This window comes from Pteropus medius, unplaced genomic scaffold (assembly GCF_902729225.1).
Source record: "Pteropus medius unplaced genomic scaffold, Ma_sr-lr_union100, whole genome shotgun sequence".
Classification (NCBI taxonomy): Eukaryota; Metazoa; Chordata; class Mammalia; order Chiroptera; family Pteropodidae; genus Pteropus; species Pteropus medius.
In genome coordinates this window covers 22,212,392-22,233,526 of record NW_024352787.1, presented here as the reverse complement: position 1 = coordinate 22,233,526, position 21,135 = coordinate 22,212,392, and the positions used below count along the sequence as shown (strand labels likewise).

Sequence of the window (21,135 nt, the reverse complement as noted above, 5' to 3'; positions counted from 1 at the left end):
CAGAATGCACAGCTGCCAGTATGATCTTTTGAAAACATAATTTAAATTATTTCACTCTCCCACCTACAAGCCCCAGCGGCTTCCATCAAACACAGTATCAAACTCAAACTCTACAGAGTGATCTCCGAGGCCCCCATGAACTAGCCCCTGCTTCTCTGAACTCATCTGCTGCCACACCAGCCTTTTTCCTGTTCCTCTAATGCACCCAGCTTGTTCCTACCTCAGGACCTTTGCACTGGATACTCCCACTTCCTGGAAGTTCTTCTCCAGATTTTCCCCGCAACTGACTCAGCTTAAATACGGCCCCTTAGTGAGAACTTTCTTGACTACCCAATTTGAAGGAGCAATTGCATCTGTCTCTATTACAGCATCTAATTTTATTTTCTATTTTTATTTGTTTAATTGTCTTACACCACAAGAATATGGGAGTACCACCTCTGTCTAATTCACCATTTTCCCCAGTACCTAAGCCAGAGATGCATAATAAATATTGGTTGAATGAATGAAAATGTTTTCAAAGTATTCAGATTTGTGGGGCATGAGATGAAATAACTACTTAAACAGGCCTTATTCACAGCAGCATAGCCCCTTAATGAGACTTTTTAAAATAGGTCATCAACTTCGTAGGCAGCCTGGTCACAGAGAGCTGCCCACAACCCTGCCAGTGGGGGAAAAAGCTAGCTCGTTAGTCTTGGCCACATTTGCATTTTGTTTCTCCACCCCCCTAACTAATAAGTGGACATTTCTCCTGAACATTTTGAATATACCAGAATAATACCATGATAATGACAACGATGATGAGGAGGAGGAGGAGGATGGTGATGATGATGGAGGGAAAGGTTGAAGATCATTTGCTTTCATAGAAGCACCTGAGAGAAACTGTAGGCAATTCTGCCACCAAGATCCCCTTGACTGCCTAATTCGGGTGCGCCCTCAGTCTCAAGTTCCCATCAATACTGCTAATAGAGTCTCTTTATTAGCTTTGGTTGTTAACCAGAGTTGGTTTCTGCTGCTTGCAACCCAGGAATCCTAACTGATAATTTTCATATGTGTTTGTCCAATCCATCTCTTCTGCTCCATACCCCGACCACGGCGTCATCACGGGCTACCTCATTGGTACCCACGCCTCTGGTCTTCTCACTGCCAAATCCATTCTCCACAAGAATCCTAACTAGACTTACCTAAACTCAAAATCTGACCATGCCACCTGGCCTTTAACAGAGAAATGCCGAGTCCCCGGTCCTGACCAAAGGCCTCCATCTATCATTCCAGCCTCTTCTCTTGTCACAACCTGGCTCGGCCTTTAAGCTCCAGGAACTCCAAACCACCAGCTGCTTCCTCATATTTTCTATATGTTTTCTAACCTCTCACTCTGTGCCCACCTTATTTCCTCTGCACTGGAATATCCATTTAAGGCTGACCTCTTCGTAATCACACTTTAAACTCAGCTCAGACATCACTTCCATCCTAGGCTGGCTGCCTTCTGTGTCTGCTCACAAATGTATACCCCTAATACATCATCTGCCTTTCCCACTCATCTGCGAATATTCTGATGACAGGTGCTGTGTCATATTCATCCATACCACATAATAGGCAATGAATATGTTTTTGTTAGGTGATGTATTAACTAACCATTTGTTAGCTGATTTTGTTTAAATGATTAAAATATAATTCATTTTGAAAACCCCAATTGTGTTTTCATTTTCCTCCTTTCTACCCACATTCAGAATTACCTTCGAACTGAGTGGCCAAGGGATCACCTAGGCTCTGCTCATCTTGAAGGATGGTTTCGTTGCTTGAGAGTCAGGATGCCCACAGTTTTAACAAGCATGAGAGGCTATTGCTCATTGCACTGCCTAATGGTTCTCCATCATGAAAGGACATTTCAGATACTCTGACTACATTAGTTTAAGCCTCAAGTGAAGGGCAAAGATGCCACGCACCCCATACTAATGTGGGTACAGATAAGGAACATGCAGACAAACAAAGCAGCAGCCTATAATCAAACCGATCAGGGCCAAACCTCACATGGCTCGGGTGTGGGCACCTATGGAGGGCAGGGCTTCCTCCCCTAACCCACTCGCTGTACAAAGCCCAGCTCCTCCTGTGCCTGAGCTTCCTCCTCAGAAATGAGGAATGAGACATTGACCTAAATTCACTCAGCAAACACAGACTAGGCACCCACTATGGGTCTGACCCTAAGAGAGGAACTGAGGGTCAAAGGTTACTAAAATACTCTTCAGATCATAAGCAGCAGTGTAGAAAGAGCCCCGGACTTAGAATCAGAAAGCCCAGTCTCCTAGAATCAAACCAGAATGCTGCCTCATATCCACAAACTATGCAGCTCCAGGAAAGTTATTTAACTTCCCTTAGCATCAGTTTCCAAACATGAAAAATGAGGATTATATGAGCTCAATTGTGTGACAGTGTCTTGCACAAAGTAGGGGCTCAGAAAGCTGAATGGAGGGTCTTCAAAGACTTTAAATGTCCAAAGTTCTATCAGAGCCAAGAGAATTCCTCTCAACATAAGAACTAGCGCCCCCTTCTGCCACCCAACGTGCGCTGCATGGGCTGCTGGTACTGAAGGGGGCTGGCAAAGCCTGGACTGCAGGCTCAAGTGTCAGCATCTAGACTCCTGTCTCCCTGGCTGGTGACCCAGGAGCACACTGCCCACTCGCTATGGAAAAGAAATCTCTAGATTGAAGTCCAACCCTGCGCAATATTAAGCACTCATTAGAGGCCTCCCACTGTAGAGATAAATGTTAAACTCAACCAAGCAGCTGTCACACACACCCTCATTCCACCCCAATCTCCACCACCCCTTAGAGAGAGAGAAAGAGGAGTGGTGTGTCTTCATCGAGTCTTGCCCATCATTTTCTCCTCAAAACCAGCTGAATTAAATTATTTTCTTTCTAAAAAGCCCTCATTCTGCACCCTCACTGAAGGCCTGATTACTGGCAATAGTTACATTCAGAGTTCAAAGAAAGGTGATCTTGATGAACAATTCTAAGAGGATTTAGCGCTCCTCCAATAAAATATCCTAGGGATTGAGTTTCCAGAGTTTTGTTTTCATTACTCCACTTGGATACATCCAGCAACCAACTTCAATGTCATAGACCAGCTTTTCAGTAAACATAGCCATGCCTCAGGCAGCTAGTGCCATGAAAAAACCACAGGTCTGCAGTGAATTCAGAAAGGAAGGCCACACTGCTGGGCTTCCAGCAAAGCAGGCCACTTGGGAGAACGCGGCCCAGGGACATCCACAAGGCACTCATGGGGGCCACCACCAACTGCCTCAGGGTCTAGCAAAGTTGTGTAGCTCCTGGAGCCCAGGAATGAATACTAAACTGGGTGTCACCACAGAGCTGCAAGCTGCAAGGAGAGATCTCAGTTGCCATCTACGCTTTAGTCAAATCCTCAGATAAACAAAGCAAATAAAATTGAGAATCCACCAACGCTTCCTTCCTCTTCCCCCAACATATCCTTGCACCCCACAAAGATGAGATAAAAACCACCAACAAGCCAAGGAGGAAAACGAGTCAGGCTTTGATAAAAGTAATAAAACCTGCCCTGCTCTAGCCTCAAGACAATTTCACACCAAATGGCTTTAAAACCCTTTCCAAAGCTTTGGTGCCTGAATTGAAAAAGAGTTTGTCTTTTTGACTGAAAGTCAGCAGTTAAAAAAGCATACCATGGAAATCCTGAGAGTTATGCGTTTTCACATTTGCACAAATGCTGGGTGTGTCTGGACATACGGAGCACGGAAAGCTAACCATTCTTCTAGAGGTCACCTCACCTCTATCACGAGGCTGCTCTTATTCACTCTAGAATGTAGTTATTATTAACACTAATCAGACTTCACGACTCAACACAGCCACACACAGTCAGCACTGAGCTGCTATTCACTGAGCCCGGGAAAGTCTCTTTTTCTGGAAAAAACAGGCTCAGGGCCTGGGGATGGTGCCACAGTTTTGGCACCCAAGGAACTGCAGTCACCGTTTCATCTGGGCTAAGGGCTTCAAACCAATGGCAAGGCAGGCGTCTTCCTCACGTACTCCTCCCCAAAGAAAAAAGAGCAGTGGGAAATGCTGCTGCGGGTGGGGGCAGAGAGCGCACGTGGCTGTCGCCGAGGAGGCAAAACGCAGCCCTCAGTCCAGGCTCCGCACCACCATCCCGTCGGTGTGAGGCTTTCCCGCTCGCTCTAGCCCCCAGCCCGGCCCCAGAACTACCTGCTGCAGCCTAGTGGCCCTGAGGCCAAGTCTAAGGAAGTTCACTCCCTGTCGCGCCAGTCCGGGGAGGCTGGAACACGCGTTTCAACCCAAACTGCCGGGAGAACCAGAGCCCGCCCCTGCCCAGGCGCCGAACCCATGGAGCTCCTAGGGGCCCAGCGGCCAGCTGAGCAGCAGCCAGGTCCCAGGCTGGGCTGCCAGAGGCCTCCCCGGTTATCCCGCACTCCGCAGGGCCCAGGACCCCGACGAGTGTGAGCCCAGGAAGGCGAGCAGCCTGCGCTAGGGGCTAGAGGTGGAGGGAATCCTGCCTCCCGCCTCCCGCCTCGCCCGATCGCCATGACTCCCGGCTTCCCGAAGACCTGGAAGCCGCGCAGATCTCTCACCTGGGCTGCGATGCGGCTCCCCTGCCGTTCCTTCCTTTCCCACCGCCCGGGTGCCCGGTTCCCAGCCTGCTGCCCGCACAGTTCCAAGACACCCAAGTGGAACACCGCGACCCTTCCACAGCCCCACGCCCCCGGGCGGGCGTCCAGGAGCCACCCCAAGGAAAGCAAGGTGGCTGGGGCGAGCGGGGGTGCCCTCTGCCCGGGCCAACAGGTATGGGAGGTGTTGTCGGCCGCCCGCCCGCCCACTCCAGGGACAGGGGCCCGCGACAGCCGCGGGCTTTGGGCACCGTGGAGAGGAGCGAGGACGGTGGGGGTAGGCGAGAGCGGGAGACCAGGGGAGGGAACGAGCTGGAGGCGGCACTCACCTCTCGCTGGGCCGGGGCCGACCGCGCGGGCCCGCAGCCCCGAAGCCGGGATTCCGAAGCGCCTCGGCACGGCGCTGATGGGGGATCCCTCAGAGGCCCGCAGGGAGGGGGCGGCGCGGATGCGGGCGCTGGCGGGCAGCGCTCGGCCGCACGCTCACACCCCCAGCCGGCAGCCGCGTCCGCGCGCCGGCATCCTCGCAGCCGCCGGCTCCCACGGCGCCCCAGGCGGCTCCCTAAGCGCGCGCCGGGTCGGCGCGAGCCCCTCGTCGGCTCGGAGCGCGATCTGGGCGCGTGCCTCCCTGTCCTTGTCCTCGGCTCCCGTCTGGGGACGTTTGCCCCGCACCCTGGCACGGCGCGCTCCACTACCCCTCCCGCTCTCGCTGGCCGTGCAGAGCCCCGGCGCGCGGGCTCAGGCCATGTGCGCGGCTGCCTCGCTGCGCCCCGGAGCCCAGTGGCCGAGGCCCCGCTGGAGTTGCGCGCCCTAGAAACTCCATGCAGCTCCGGCCTCCTCCCCAGCTCCTCCCTTGGAGGGCCCCCTGGGGCCTGGAGGCCGACCGCAGCGCCCGCCCAGCGCCAGGAGCTGGGGTTCAGGGCTCGCCTCGGCCGCCCGTGCTCGGCTTCTCCGAGGGTCGGGGAGCCCCCGCCCCCACTCCGTCGCCTTGCCAATAGCTCCCTCGGTTACCAGGCAGCGCAACCTGAGGAACGCCTCGGCGCGCGCGCACTCACACTCGCGCGCGCACACAGGCACACACGCGGGGGGCAAGCTGGATCTTGGCAGACGGTCCTCCTTTCCTTTCCTCCTCAAAGAAGCTGCCCACGTTAACTCTGGCAAACTGCTGTTCCTCGGTATTGGACAACTCACCCAGGCGCTCCCCACCTTAACTACCTCATCCCCAGCGCCCACACCCCTGGGCTACAGTCACACCTGCATCTGCTCCTGGGCGGCCAGAACTGGTGGAGGAGGTGGAGGATTCGGCGTGCCCACCCCTACCACTGTCTAAGGAGGCACGTCTTGGGCCACTGCCTGGCAACCTCCGCTCCCCTGGGGCCTGAGAACGCGTGGCTGCCCCCACTTCTCCTTCCAAGGTCAAATCATAGATTTGATGGTGGGGAGAGGGTTCTTGGACACGTGTGAGCTAGAAATCTCGAAGACTGTCTGCAACTTCCCTGGCTCTCCCTTCTGCCAAGTCTATTCACAGACCCTTTTTTCTCTTCTACCTCATGCCTCAAGGGCAGCACATTAGCTTAGTCTCTAGTCACCATTCCTGGGCCCCACCTGTCTACCTCTCATGTAGCTAGCAGAATACACAGTACAAGGAAGGTTTGTGTTGTCAAGTAAAAATGTAAACCAAAATAGCAAGATGGGTCTTAGACTGTCCCATAGACAAAGTCAGAGGCCTGCCAGTTCCTTTCTACTCCCTGGGTATGCCAAGGGAGATGAAAAACCCCACCTGGCTGGAGCAGGTTAGTCTTTCCTTACAGCATCCTCCTTTCCAGGATTCCCCCTTTTTTTTTTTTTGCCTACTCTAGGTGGCAGAAAGACTGCTTACCAGCTCAGGTGCTTCCAAGTCCCAGAAGCAAAGAAAAGATATAGCATAAAAATTCTTACACCAGTCAGGAATGAAGCAGGCAATAAATACTACAAGCATCTCATTCAAACAGCTCGGCCATCACTTCTCTGCTGGCTGGTACAGCTGCTGAGGGAGAGTGGACGTTGGCCCTGCCAGCCAGCAGCACAAGTTAATCAGAATTCCTTCTTTATCTGCACCTCCTGGCTTATAGCTGGGTGTGGTTCCTGAGTCCCTATAGCTCTCATTGCGGGTACCACACCTTTGTCATTTAGCATTTGCTACCCTGTATTATTACTGTCTTTTCTTGTACCAGCTCTACATCCAAAATTATCTAATAACCTACTTGAGCCACTGGTTGAGTCTTATATACATAGATGAGAGACGTGCACAGAAGGCATTTCCAAGTTTCCATTAACAGTCACGGGCAGATGAACTAATAGAGCTGGTGGGGTCTCAATAAGATCTTTCCTTCTGATCTTTTTGAATGAAAGCTGCACCTCCTAACAATCTGTTGCTTCTGCAAGCAATTGTTTGTCACTTTCTGCATGGCAACTGAGTCACTAAAGCCCCTTGGCAAGTCTATATACACACATGGTAGAATGTAAGGGTCACCATTTAATCAGGTGGAACGCTTCTGGCAGAAGTTCTCTGCCCTCACTTACCGCCTGTGTGAATTTGGGTAAGTTGTTTGTTCTCTCTAAATCTTAACTGACCTCATCTGAAAAATGGGAATAATTATGGTATATACCCCATAAGGTTGTTGTAAAGATTAAATGTGATAACATGAATAGCAGTTCCAGACATAAAGTAAGCTTTCAACAAATGTTGGTTGTTGTCATTATTAGTGAGAAGTAGACACATATCAAAGACATTATCTTGGGGATGGGGAATCAAATATTCTAAGCTCAAGTGACCTCAAGAACTAAAGAAGCCAGGTGGCAGGCTTTGGTGAGTATGCCAAATGCCATTTCCTAGTTCTTACCAACTATGAGGATTTTGAGACTTCCAGTTAAGGGAGTTACAAGCAAAGAGAGAAAGTAATCAGATTTTTGGTGTTACCAATACAGCTGGGATCGAAGGGACTAAAATCCAAGGAAAAGGAAACCTTAGTAAAGTGAAAGCTTTTTCTGCTCCATTCCCCGCATCACCAAAAAAAAAAGCACATTTGCCTCTTTTGAAGCTGCACAGGGTCAAAGGCAAAGAAAACTAACCAAGCAGCAGCTAAGTGCCTACCCAATAAAGGAGAATACTCAGAAATCTCATAATGCCAACAGAACAAAAGTTGGAGTTTAGAACCTACCAAGCAGCAAGGTTTCAGTTGAAGCTCTTGACAGCCTATGTGCATTAAGACTTAGGGAAAACCAAAAGCCTTCAGAGAATCAAATCCATCTTCAAATTACCTCAATTATTGATTAGCAAAAGGTGATTTACATTTGTCCGAACTGCCTGCCAGATGAAAATTAAAATCTCTTTGAGGAGAGAGAACAACATGTAGAGCCACTGCAATTTTTCAAATGTAATATCTGACATTTAATTAAAAGTTGCCTAACATGCCAGGTAATGGGTCAAATTAAGAAAAAAATCAAAAGTAAAAATAGACAACAAGAACATAAATGATTCATTATTGGAAGTACAGAAAACAAACATTAAAAATTATAATAAATGTTCAAGAAAATGAACGCATAGACAGAAATTCATCAGAGAAAAACTAGAATTTATTTTAAAAACAAAATAAAATAGTAATTCTGGAACCAGACAAAAATGCACTCAATAGACATACATAAAGCAGATTAGACACAACAAAAAAGATTAATGAAGTATTAGGTCAGTAGAAAATATTCTACTAAATTATGAAGAGAAGTAGGATGAAAAATAGAAAAAAGAGCTTAAGAGATACATAAAACATGGTGAATAGTCAAGCATGTAATTGAACTCTGAAAAGGAAAGGAGAGAAAGAATGGGGTGGATGCAATATTGGCTGAGAATTTTCTAAAATTGATAAAGACATTAAGCCACAGATTCAGGAAGTCCTAGAAACTCTAAGCAGGGTATGTACAAAGAAAGCCACCAATAGATAATTATAATTACATTTCTAAAAACCAAAGAAAACATTAAAAGAAGTCAGTTCCCTGCTTCTTTACACACACACACACACACACACACACACATTACTTTCAGAGGAACAACATATGGCTTCTCAAAAGAAATTACAAAAGTTACAACCATTGATATAATCTTTGGTGTGCGTGCTAAAAGAAAATAACTATCTACCTAAAATTCTAAATGCAGTGAAAATATACATTAAAAAGAAAGCTGAAGAATTTTTTCTTTCTGAACTAATACTGGTCTTGCCCACCTGCTTAGCAACTAGAAAACTAGACAAAATATATGAATTAACTGGTTTTCAATAATTGGACAACAGCCAGTGCAGGACTGTGATCCATGTGAGAAGAGAAACAAATGAGGTAAGCCCTGCATGGACGCATTTTCCATACCACCACAAAGGGCAAAGAAACCAGAAAAAAAACATAGTGGTCTCATTGAGTTGAGGAGACAGAGATCAGAGTTCATGGAGGCTTAGACCTGGAATTTGTCAGACAGAGAGCTGGAAAGAGAAAATCATATAGATAAAGAGCTGAGAATATCTTTATAGAGATTCCTTTGAGTTCCTGGTTGATAACTAAGATATACATATACATAGGATAAAATTCTATGTGTCCAGACAAAGAACATTGGTGGAGAGCTGTAAGTTAAACAGTTCCTGAAGGTGAGAAAGATCTGGAAGGTATTCAAGTTCCGATGAGTGAAATTACAGTAGAGACACAGGTAGATCTCACCTTAGCAGTAGCACTGAGCTAGCATTAGAATAGAGGCTATTCTACTGCCCTAAAAAAGCTTTAAAAGTGATCAAATGGATAAAGCTAATTTTAAGTAACTTATCTAACAAACGAACTTCAAAACTCTTAAAAGGACAAAAACAAAATCCAAAAGTTCTACAATGTAACATTCACAGTATCTGTAGAAACAAAAGCAGAAATAACAGGAATGATAAAATTAGCAGAGAAGGGCTTTCATATAGCTACTATAAATATTCTCAAGGATTTAAAGGAAAATATAAATATAATAAACAAGGGAATGAAAAATTTTAAAAGCAAGTGAATTCTAGAGCTGATAAATTTAATATTTAATATTAAAAAGTTGCCTGATGGGTCTAAGATCAGATACTATAGAAAAAAAAGATAAGTGAACCTGGGAACACAGCCATAGAAACTGAAGCACAGAAAGAAAAAAAATGACTGAAAAAAATAGACATATGAGATGATATCAAGCAATCTAACATATGTTTGATTTTAATTGTGTGTGTGGCGGGGGGGTGGGTGTTTAAGGAAGTTAGGCAAAAAAAAATTTTGAATAAGTAATGGCTAAAATTTTCCAAATTTAATAAAAGCTATAAATACACAGATCTAAGTGGCTCAATGTACCCCAAACAGGATTTAAAAAAAGGAAAACCATGCCAAAATATATTATGATCAAATTACTGGAAACGACTGACAAAGAGAATATCTTAAAGCAACCATAGGAAAAGGGCACAGTATTTCAGGAGAACAAAGATAAGAAACCACTAACTTCTTTTCAGAAAGAATGCAAGCTAGACGGTAATCAAATAGCATCTTGAATGGGCTAAAAAAAGAAAACAAAACAGAGACCTCTAGAATTCTCTATTCAGCAAAAATATCCTCCAAATGTGAGGTGAAATAAAGAGTTTTTCAAATAAACACACTATCAGTAAATTGATAGCAGATAGAAACTCAGAAATGAGGAGAGCTAGAAATGGTGAATGAATATAAACAATTCTTTCTCATTTTTAAGTTCCTTTAAAAGGTAGCTGAATGTTTAAAGCAAAGCTAATACCCATTTTTTATGGAATTTATAAAATTTGTATAAGTAAACTACATATAACAACAACAACACGAAGGATGAGAGGGAGAAAATGAAGTATACTGTTATACTATACAGTTATAACATACTTTATCTATAAAGTGGTATAATATTATGACATTAGACTGTTATATATTGAAAGTGATTATTATAAATTCTAGAGCACAAAGAGATATAGTAAATAATCTCCAATTATGAGATAAAATGGCATTGTTAAAACTTAATACCAAAGAAGGTATGAAAAGAGGAAAAAGTGAACAAAGAATAGATGGGACAAATAGAAGAGTAACAGCACAATGGTAGATTTAAACCTAAATATATTATTAATTACATTTAATTTAAAGAGCCTAATGCTATAATTAAAAGGCAGAAAGCATTAGGCTGGATAAAAATACAATAAGACTGTTTATAAGAAACTATAAACTGTCTACAAAAAACATTCTTTAAATATACAAACACAGATAGGTTAAAGATATAAGAATAAAAAAGGTATATCATGAAAATATTCATCATAAGAAAGCTGGAATAACTGTATTACTATCATATAAAATCTTGCCAGAGATAAATAGGGTTAATTCATTAAGAAAATAGAATAATCCAAATGTACCCATAATAAAGCTTTAAAATACATAAAGCACGATACACAGAGAAAATAACAAATCCGTAAACATGAGAAACTTTAGCACAATGCCCTGAGAATGGACAAAACATGTAAAGCTATAGAAAACTTGTGGAACACTAGCAAATAACTTGACGAAATTGGATTTATAGAGTACTACATCAATAACTGCAAAATATACAATCTTTTCAAGTACATATGGAATGTTCATAAAAAATAGCCCATAGTTGGGACACAGATAGATCCACAATGCATTTAAATGTATCGAAATCATAATTATGAATTTGACCTCGAAGGCAAACGAAGTAAAAGCAGAAATAATGAATGGGACTATATCGAACTCAAAAGCTTCTGCATAACAAAAGAAACCATCGACAAGGCAAAGAGGCAACCATCCAAATGGGAGAACATATTTGCAAATGTCTATGATAAGGGCCTAATATCCAAAATGTAGGAAGGACTTCTACAATTCAACAACAACAAAAAAACAAACAATACAATTAAAAATGGGCAGAGGACCTGAACAGACAAGAAGATATACAAATGACTAACATGCTCAGTTTAGATGCTCAGTTTCACTAGCCATTAGGGAAACGCAAATTAAAACCACAACAAGATAGCATCTCACACCTGTTAAAATGGCTATCATCAACATGATAAGTAATAACAAGTGTTAGAGAGGTTGTGGAGTAAAAGGAACCCTTATACACTGCTGGTGGAACTGCAAATTGGTATAACCACTATGGAAAACTAACAATTGAATTACCATATGATCTAGCAATCCCTCTTCTGAGTATTTACCCAAAAAACCTGAAAACATTTATTTGCAAAGATATATGCACCCTGATGTCCATAGCAGCATTATTCATGGTGACCAAGACATGGAAGCAACCAAAGTGTCCTACAATAGATAATTGGATAAAGAAGATGTGATACATATATGCAACGGAATATTACTCAGCTATTAAAAAGATGAAATACTGCCATTTTTGACTGCATGAATGCATCTTGAGATAATCACGTTAAGTGAAATAAGTCAGATAGAAAAAGTTGGAAACCACATGATATCACTCATATATGAAATATAAAACTGAAAGCAATAAACTAACATGACAAACAGAAATTCATGGACACAGTCACTTAGTGGTTACCAGAGGGAAGGGAGAGAGGGAGGGATATAGGGGTAAAAGGGGTCAAATATTTGGTGATGGAAAGAAATCTACCCCTGGGTGGTGAACACACAATGCAATTTATATATGACTTACTGTTGAATGATACACTTAAATTTATTTGATTTTGTTAATCAATGTCACCTCAATAATTTTAATAAGAATAAAATAAAATAAAAACTAATAAATCAAAATAAAATAAAAGTATTGAAATCATACAAAAAACATTCTCTGACCACAGTGGAAATAAATTAGCAATCAACAACAATAAGATACCCGGAAAATTCTCAAATATTTTACAAGTAAAACACAGTTTTACATAATTCTTGAGTCAAAGAAAAAAATCACTAAGAAAGTTTAAAAATATTTTGAACCAAATAAAATGAAAACACAATGTGTTAAAAATTGTGGGATGCAGCTACAACAGTGCTTAGAGAAAAAATTGTAGCTTAATATGCTTATTTTAGAAAAAAATAGAAAGTTTAAAGCTAATATTCTAAGGTTCCACTTTAAGAAGCTAGAAAAAGAAGAGCAAATTAAAGCCAAAGAAATAGAAGGAAAGAAACAATAAAAATAAGAGCAGAAATCAGTGAAATAGAAAATAGACCAACAATAGAAAAAAATTAATTAAAATATCAATAAATTAATAAATCTCTATCTAACCTAATTTTAAAATATGGAGAAAACAGAAATTAGCAAGATCATGCATGATAGAAGGGGCTTCATTATAGATCCTTAAGACATTAAAATTAACAAAGGAGTATTATAAACAACTTTATTCCAATACATTTGATAACTTAGATAAAATAGAAAAATTCCTTGAAAAATACAATTAACAAAGCACATCCAAGAAGAAGTAGAAAATCTGAATAGCCCAATATTTCTTAAAGAAACTTAATTCATAATTAATAGCCTCCTCTTTCCAAAAACAAGAACAAATCCCTTTAGGTCCCGATGACTGCTCTGGTGAATCTTAACAAACATTTAATGAAGAGCAAACACCAATCTTATAAAAATCTTTCATAAAAATAGAGGGTGACATGTCTCATCATTTTATGAGGCCAACGTTACCCTGTTACCAAAATCAGATAAATTCTTTACAAGAAAAGAAAATGAGTATAAATGCAAAAGCTTTAACAATATATTAGCGAACTGAATCCAGCAATGCATAAAAAGGATAATACATCTTGAACAAGTGGAGTTTTTCTCAGGCATTCAAAGTTGGTTTAAATGTTTAAAAACTAGTCTGTGTATTTTATCATATTTGGAGAAGAAAAAAATCATAATCATCCTAATGCACGCATGAAGAGCACTGGACAAAATCCCATACCCATTCATCATAAACACTCCCAGAAAGTAGGAATTGAAGGGAACTTGAAAAAGGACAGCTACAAAAAACTTACAGCTACCATCACATCAAATGGTCAAAGACTGAATGCTATCCCTGTAAAATCAGGAACCATGCTTCTACAGAACATTTGTTGGAAGATCCAACTATGAAATAAGGCAATTAAAAGAAATAAAATGCATACATATTGGTAAGAAAAAAAAGTAAAAATTTTTATTCAAATTTAACGTAATTATGTACATAGAAAAATTTAAGGAATCTACAAAAGAAAGCTGTTAGAACTAATAAGTAACTTTAGCAAGTTAAAATAAAAGATCAATACCAAGAATAAGCAACTGGAGAATGAAATTTGAAAAACAGCACCATTCACAACAGTATCAAAAGCATGAACTATTAGGGGTAAGTTTAACAAAATACATGTCAGATCTGTATACTAAAGACTACAACACTACTGAGAGAAATTAAAGATCAAAAATAAATTGAAAGATATAACATGTCCAAATCAAAATGCTAGAAAGCTTTTTCTGCAGAATTTGTCAACTAGTTCTAAAATTTATACATAAATGCAAAGTACATGCAATAGCCAAAATAATTTTTAAAAAGAAGAAAGTTGTGAAGGACTACCTGATTTCAAGATTCACTATAAAACTAATCAAAGAGGGGGTGGTTTTGGCAAAAGAACAAATATGTAGATCCAAGGAACATAATAGATAAGGAATACACGTATGTAAATACTTGATTTTCAACAAAAATGCCAATTAAATTCAATGGGGGAAAGAATGGTCTTATCAAACTGTGCTGGACAACTGGATACTCGTGTAGAAATAAATTAACTTTGATATTTACCAGAGCCCATGCACGAAAATTTATTCAAAGTAGATTATAGACCTAAATGTAAAATCTAAAGACACAAAATTTTTGTAAGAAAACATAGGAGAAAATTTTTGCAACCTTGATTAAGCAAAAATTTCTTAAGTAGGATACCAAAAAAGCACAAATAATAAAAGGAAATGACAATTTCACTTAATCAAAATCAAAATTGTTTGCTCTTCAACAGACATCTTTGAAAAAATGAAAGACAAGCCATAGGAAAAATTATATATTTATAAAATCTTGCAACTCAATAAAATGAAAATAAACCACTCAATTTTTTAAATAGGCTAAAGGTTAGAATAACACTTTACAAGATATGTGAATGGCCAAAAGCACATAAAAAATGTTCAACATCGTTAGTCATCAGGGAATGCAAATGAAAACCACAATGGAGTACTACTGCACAACCAGTAGTATGGATAAAATTAACACACTTGACATTACCAAGTTTTGGCACAAATGTGTAGCAACTAGACCTCTCATACAATGCTCTTGGGAATGTAAATAGTTCAATAATTTTAAAAAACTATTTGGCAGTTTCTTATAAAATTAAACATACAGCTACCCTATAATTAAGTAATTTCAGTCTTAGGTATTTTTCTTAGAGAAATAAAGTTTGCAACATGACTTTTACATGAATGTTCATAGTCGTTTTTTTCACAATAGCCAAAAACTGGAAACAATCCAAATGTTCATGAACAGGTGAAAAGATAAGCAAATTATATTATTCCAGTTGAAGGAAGCCAGACAGCGAAGAGTATATATTCCATTATTTCATTCTTATGAAACAAATCTATAGTGACAGAAAGTAAATCAGTGGATGCCTGGGGTAGAGGCTGGGAGGGAGTTTGACTGCAAAGAGGCACAAAAGAATTTTAGGGCTGATGGGAATTCTTATGTCTTGATTATGGTGATGGTTACGAAGGTTTACACATTTGTCAAAACTCATCAAACTGTCCTCTTAAAATCAGTACATTTTGTTGTATGTAAATTATCCTCAATAAAGTAGATTTTTAAAAATTTTTTAAAGTTTTAAAATACTATGATTGAAAAAAATGTTTAAAGGTTTAGTAAATACATTTTTAGACATACAGATAGAGGATTTGTCACCAACACATATACTATCTTACAGTGAGTTGTTCAGGTAAAAGAAATATGATTCTAGAGGGGGAATGGAGAAAGAAGAATAAAGAGCACTGGAAATGGTCGATATAGGGTAAATCTAAATAACAATTATTATATTTTAATCAAATAATAATAATACATCTTCATAATAATATTTGGTAGGTTTTTAAATATATAAAGAAATAAAACCTATGACAACAATCGTATAAAAGGTGGGAGTGGGGTAAATGCAGTATCAAAGTGATAAATGTACTAATTTAGGGTATATACCAGTGTGTCAAGGATACACATGGCAGTCTTTAGGGCTATTAATAAAAGAATAACAAAAGAATGGATAACTAATAAGAGGGAAATGGAATAGTAAAAATACTTGATTAATTCCATAAAAAGGAAGAAAGGAGTAAAAGGGGAACACAAAACAAATGAGATGAATGGAAAGTAAATAGTAAGATCATAAATTGAACTCCAGATAAATCAGTAACTACATTCAGTATTATCAGACCAGTTATATTCTAACTTCAAGACAAAGATTGTTAGACAAGATACAAATACAAAAATGTCCAACTAGATTTTGCTAATAACAAACACATGTTAAATATGAGGATTTTCAAACATTAAAGGATGATATATGCAAACATTAACTGAAAGAAAGCTGGCTCAAGTGTACTCATATCAAACATAGGGGTTTTTTTTTTTCTTTTTGTCTCAGCAGTCATTTGTATTTAAATCTTTTAATAATACAGATTGGAAGGATGCAGGGAAGAAATGTGAAAGCTTGGAAGTCTTTTTCTCCATTTCTATTGGTTTACTGTTTATTGTTGATAGATTGAGGAGGCATAGAATTAATCATAAATATTAATCATAATCCTTGGTTTATGATATTCTTTTTTAATTAAATTTATTGAGGTAACTGGTTAATATCATTATATAAATTTCAGGTGTGTATAATTTAAAATCTGTATATTTTATTGTATGCTAACCACCAAAAGTCTAGTTTCCTTCAAATAAAGCAAATTTTAAGGTAAAGAGGTTTTAGTAAAGATAAAGAATGAAACTTCATAATGATTAAAGTATCAATCTCCCAGGAAGTTATAATAGTTCTAAAATTGGATATACCTAATAATATATGCTTAAAATATATAAACCGAAATTGACAGAATTAGAAACATAGCCTAGCCTAATCTGACTGATACGATAAGTAGTAAAAGATCTAAAAATAAAACATAAATCAAAATATAAGAGAATCAAACTATATTATCTAAAATCTATAAGTTAAGAAAAAATGTGAGCATATTATTCAACTGTGCATATTGAAACAAATTTGTTTAAACATTAAACAGTGGCCTCAGGACGTGTAAGAAAGCCTGGAGCAAGAAATTACTGCTTTTCAATATCAGCACTTCTGAGCCTCTTTAAAAAAATATTCAGGGAAGGAAGGAGGAAGGAGGAAATATGGCAATATAAGTAGACATTTTTTAAGCCTCCTCTCTGAAACCTACAAAAATCAACAAAGGCACTAACAATTAAAATGAAAACTAAAGTGAAACTTCAGACAACCTTAACCTTTTTCTACAAATGTCGAAGAATAGTTGCCAAACACAGCACAACTTGAACCAAATGAAATAGGATGCCGGGGGTTAACCACATTTCCTGAGGTTGCAACCAGCACAGTACTATAGGCCAATGAACCTCCCTAACAGTGTCCCCTAGCCCAAGCCAGAGCAGGAATCTGGAGGTGGGGGTGGAGCTCAGAAAGAGCAAAACTCCTTCTTCACCTCAGATCAGTTACAGACCAGAGGCTGGAGAGAGAGGCTTTATTCACCAATTGTAATGTATCCCAGCTTTTTGATTGGAAAAGGTAGGATTAGACTAGAAATAAAGTAATTTTCTAATCAAGGCATAAAATCAAAGGTAGAGAGAAAGATTTGCTGATACCACCCCATCCACCCCAGTAAATGTCAGAGCTTTATCAATGTTAGCTATATAACGTGATTATCAACAATGAGATCTTTTAATGTTTTTAAATGCACAAATGAGAGTTGTGCCAAACCTGCTGAATCACAATCTATAAAAGTTGAGTCCCAGGCAACTGTAGTTGGAAAATATCTCCATGATGAGATAACGTTTTTAGCCGTCGATAGATAAAAATTAAAAAATATTCATAACACTTAATTTTGGCAAAAGTGTGGAGAAATGAACATGTTTATAGAAATATTAAAGAAGAAGTTAGCGGTAGGTAATCTCCTCTACCTGGATTTCATGTTTCCACATGGAGTCATGTCAATTAGTATGACACTCCACTTCCTCCCTCACTTCTCTAATTGGTAAATTCTGAGGAAAGAAAAGGACTGCTAGCTCAACCTCTCCTACTCTCTCTTGTGGGCCATTCCTGCCTGCAAAGTACACTTTTGGCTTTAAGCTTGCAGGTGTTCCTCACCTCCTGTGACTGGCCAGGTGGTAAATTACCTAATTCCAGGTGCAGTATAACAAAGCTGCTATTTTGACCCCTTCTGCCTGACCCCAGCATTTTAAAAAATTTTAACTAGAAGGAGAAGAAAACTGCAGTCGATTGATTCCTCTCACTTTGTCGTCAGTGGTGAAGTCAAGAAAGATATATGTAAAAGTAATGTTTATTGCTACCCACCATGCAAACCTTCCACGTTCATTGGCATATATCCTATCCTCCTACGTCTGCACCAAAAAGCCCTGTGTCTCTTCCTGCCCTGGGCCAGTCCCTCTTCTGTGCTTTCGATCACATTCCCCCCACCGATTTCCCAGCAACTCCGCACTAGATCTGATACCTTTTATTTGTAGTTTTTAGTTTAATAACTGGCACAACCTTCTGTTTGGGAAGCCAGACCACTTTGGAGTCATTCTTGGCACCTTTCTCTTCCCCAACTCCATTCCCAATGTGTCTCCAAGTCCCCTCACATAGTTAAAAATTCCAAAGTAAAAAAATATATGTTCAATATAACATCTCCCTCCCACCTCTGTCTTATGGATACTCTGCTCTCCTCCCATCAGGCAAGCACTATTATTATTTTCTATGTCCTCCCAGAGATATCGTACAGATATATGCTGCTTCTTTATACAAATAATACCATACCATATATTGTTTTGCACTTTTATTTCTCACTTTACAGGACATCGTTTTTAAGTAAAAAATATGTATAGTGAGGTGCCTGCATCTTATGTGTACCAATTTGATGATTTAGATAATGATACACCTATGTCACCACCTCCCAATCAAGATATAGAATATTTCCATCACCCAGGTTCACATTAGTTTCATATCATATACACTTCTCAGTTTGTCAACCTCTCTTATAGCAAATAGAGCACTCTATCCAAGTTGCCATCCTCTCTCTACCATCCTCTCTTAATTGTGGGCTGATTGATGGGTCTCTTCTGTCACCCCACTCTGGCAGAGTGATTTTCTCAAGGGCTCATCTGGTCTGAGCACCACTCCATCTATAAAACATACTTTCTCAACCTTCCCTTTGCTCTCTGGAAGATCCAAATTCTTCCATGGATGATGACCCCTGGTTCCATGATCTTTCTGTGCTCATGTGACACTATTTTTTACTGTGTATTCTTTCTGTCTTTTCACACTGCTGGCTGTCATTTAGGTCTACCTGTGTGCCCAGCTCCCACCCATCTCCAGGGTGTTCTTCTGTACTCCTGTGTCCTTAGGACTCTGCTCTTGCAGTCCATCTTCACAGAGTAGTGGGATTTATCCTCTGGATTTCAGCCAGGTCATCACCTTCTTAGGGGTGCTGACTATTCTGACCAGCTCACATCCTCCTGTTAAATGCTCCCCTTTACAGAACTAATTACAGCTGAAAGTTTGTATTCATTTTTGTGATCATTTGATTAATGCCTATTTTCTTCACCAGAAGTTAAGTTCCATGGGGACAAGGACTATATCTATTTATGTTCAACACTGCACTCATAGCAACTAATACAGTCCCTACTTTATAAATTCTAGTTGAAAAATAAATTAACACACTTAGCATTTTTGTAGTCATTAAAAATAGACAGAGCTCCATAACATCATACTGATTCCAGAACAGTTTTTAAGAGTGAGAAGGGGGATAGTTCTTTTTGCAGAGGAATGCCAACTAATAAATATAGAAGGAATCATAGAAAATTAAAAGTCACCATTTTACAACCATTAAATTAAGGATTGATATGGACAAGAAATGTCAGTATACCGATTTATTTAGTATGGCTCTCCAGCTAAGAATGTTTTTTACATTTTTAACTGATTGCATGGAGAGGTGAGAAGAATATGTGACAGATACATTATGCAACCTGTAAAACCTAAACTATTACTATCTGGCCCTTCACAGGAAATTTTATCTACCTTTGCATTAGATGAAAGATAGTTGAAGAAGATGATACAGAGAAATCTGGCAGACATCACTTGAATCAATGATTAAACTTAGTATAACATAGTGGGACATACTGGCATCACATGCCTCCTAATGTGATACACTGAGAAGATAACATCACATATGTAATTTTCCGCCAAAATGCATAACTTGATTCCAAACACAAGAACAGCATGCAAACCCTGTGCAAAACAATTGACTCCAACTCTGCAAAAATGTCAATGCTATAAAATACCTAAAAAAAAAAAAAAAAAAAAAAAAAAGGCTAGGAAGCTCATCTGGATTAAAAACCTGACAACTCAATTTAATGTGCAATTATGATCACATCTTAGATTTAAACCAACAGTTATAGAGGACATTATGGCAACAATTATGGAAATTTAATTCTAGTCTGTATTTACTTTATTGTATCAGTGTTAATTTTCTGGGTACGATAATTATATTGTGGTCAGGTAGAAAAGTGTATAGATGATCTTTGAAAATGTGAGTATTAGGGGTGCTGAACCCCACCATGTATAACTTTTGATTCCCCAAAACTTAGTTGTACCTCACTCCCCAGGAAACCAAGATCCTCAAACGTTCAAGTCCCCTATATAAAATGGTGTAGAACAATGCATCCTCAGACTCCCAACCATCAAAAACAGTACAGGTATGAGGAAGAAAAAAAAAATGGCTTAAATGATAGAGGCTCTGTTCATCCCTCTGACAACCAAATCAAAGTTGTAACAGAAACAAGGAGCAGCTGCAAGGAAAAATCTCCTGGGATCTAGATGAACAAGCCATACAACTAGGAAGAAATCCAAGAAATCACCCTGCAATGGCAGAAAGTAGGATGGGCTGAGGACTCAGGGCTGCCTGGTCTCGAGTGGCTGAGTGAGATGGAGGCTGTGGTAGTGGCAGAAGCCTCTTAAAGGGGCCGTGTCCACGAGCGGATTTTAGTAGTGACGAACCTGCTCGCTCTGAGCACTAGTGCTGATTCAGCTGCATGAATGCGGCACCAAGGACTTACAGGAGACATTGTCAGAGTGAGGGCTGAGGTGAGACTCGTTCTGTACAGAGGTTCTGGCAGTAACTCCTGGCCCCACCCAAGCCACATCCAGGTATATCCTCAGCAAGTCAG

At 39.9% G+C, this 21,135-nt stretch overlaps 1 protein-coding gene across 1 annotated transcript in view; it reads right to left on the bottom strand.

The window, feature by feature from the left end:
- CALN1 (calneuron 1) overlaps positions 1 to 5,287 on the bottom strand; it is a 409,688-nt gene extending 404,401 nt beyond the window's left edge. The window contains exon 1 of the mRNA XM_039849137.1: positions 4,978 to 5,287. The gene's annotated coding sequence lies outside the window, so the exon portion shown is untranslated. The remainder of the gene's footprint in view (positions 1 to 4,977) is intronic.
- Positions 5,288 to 21,135: the final 15,848 nt, after the last annotated feature.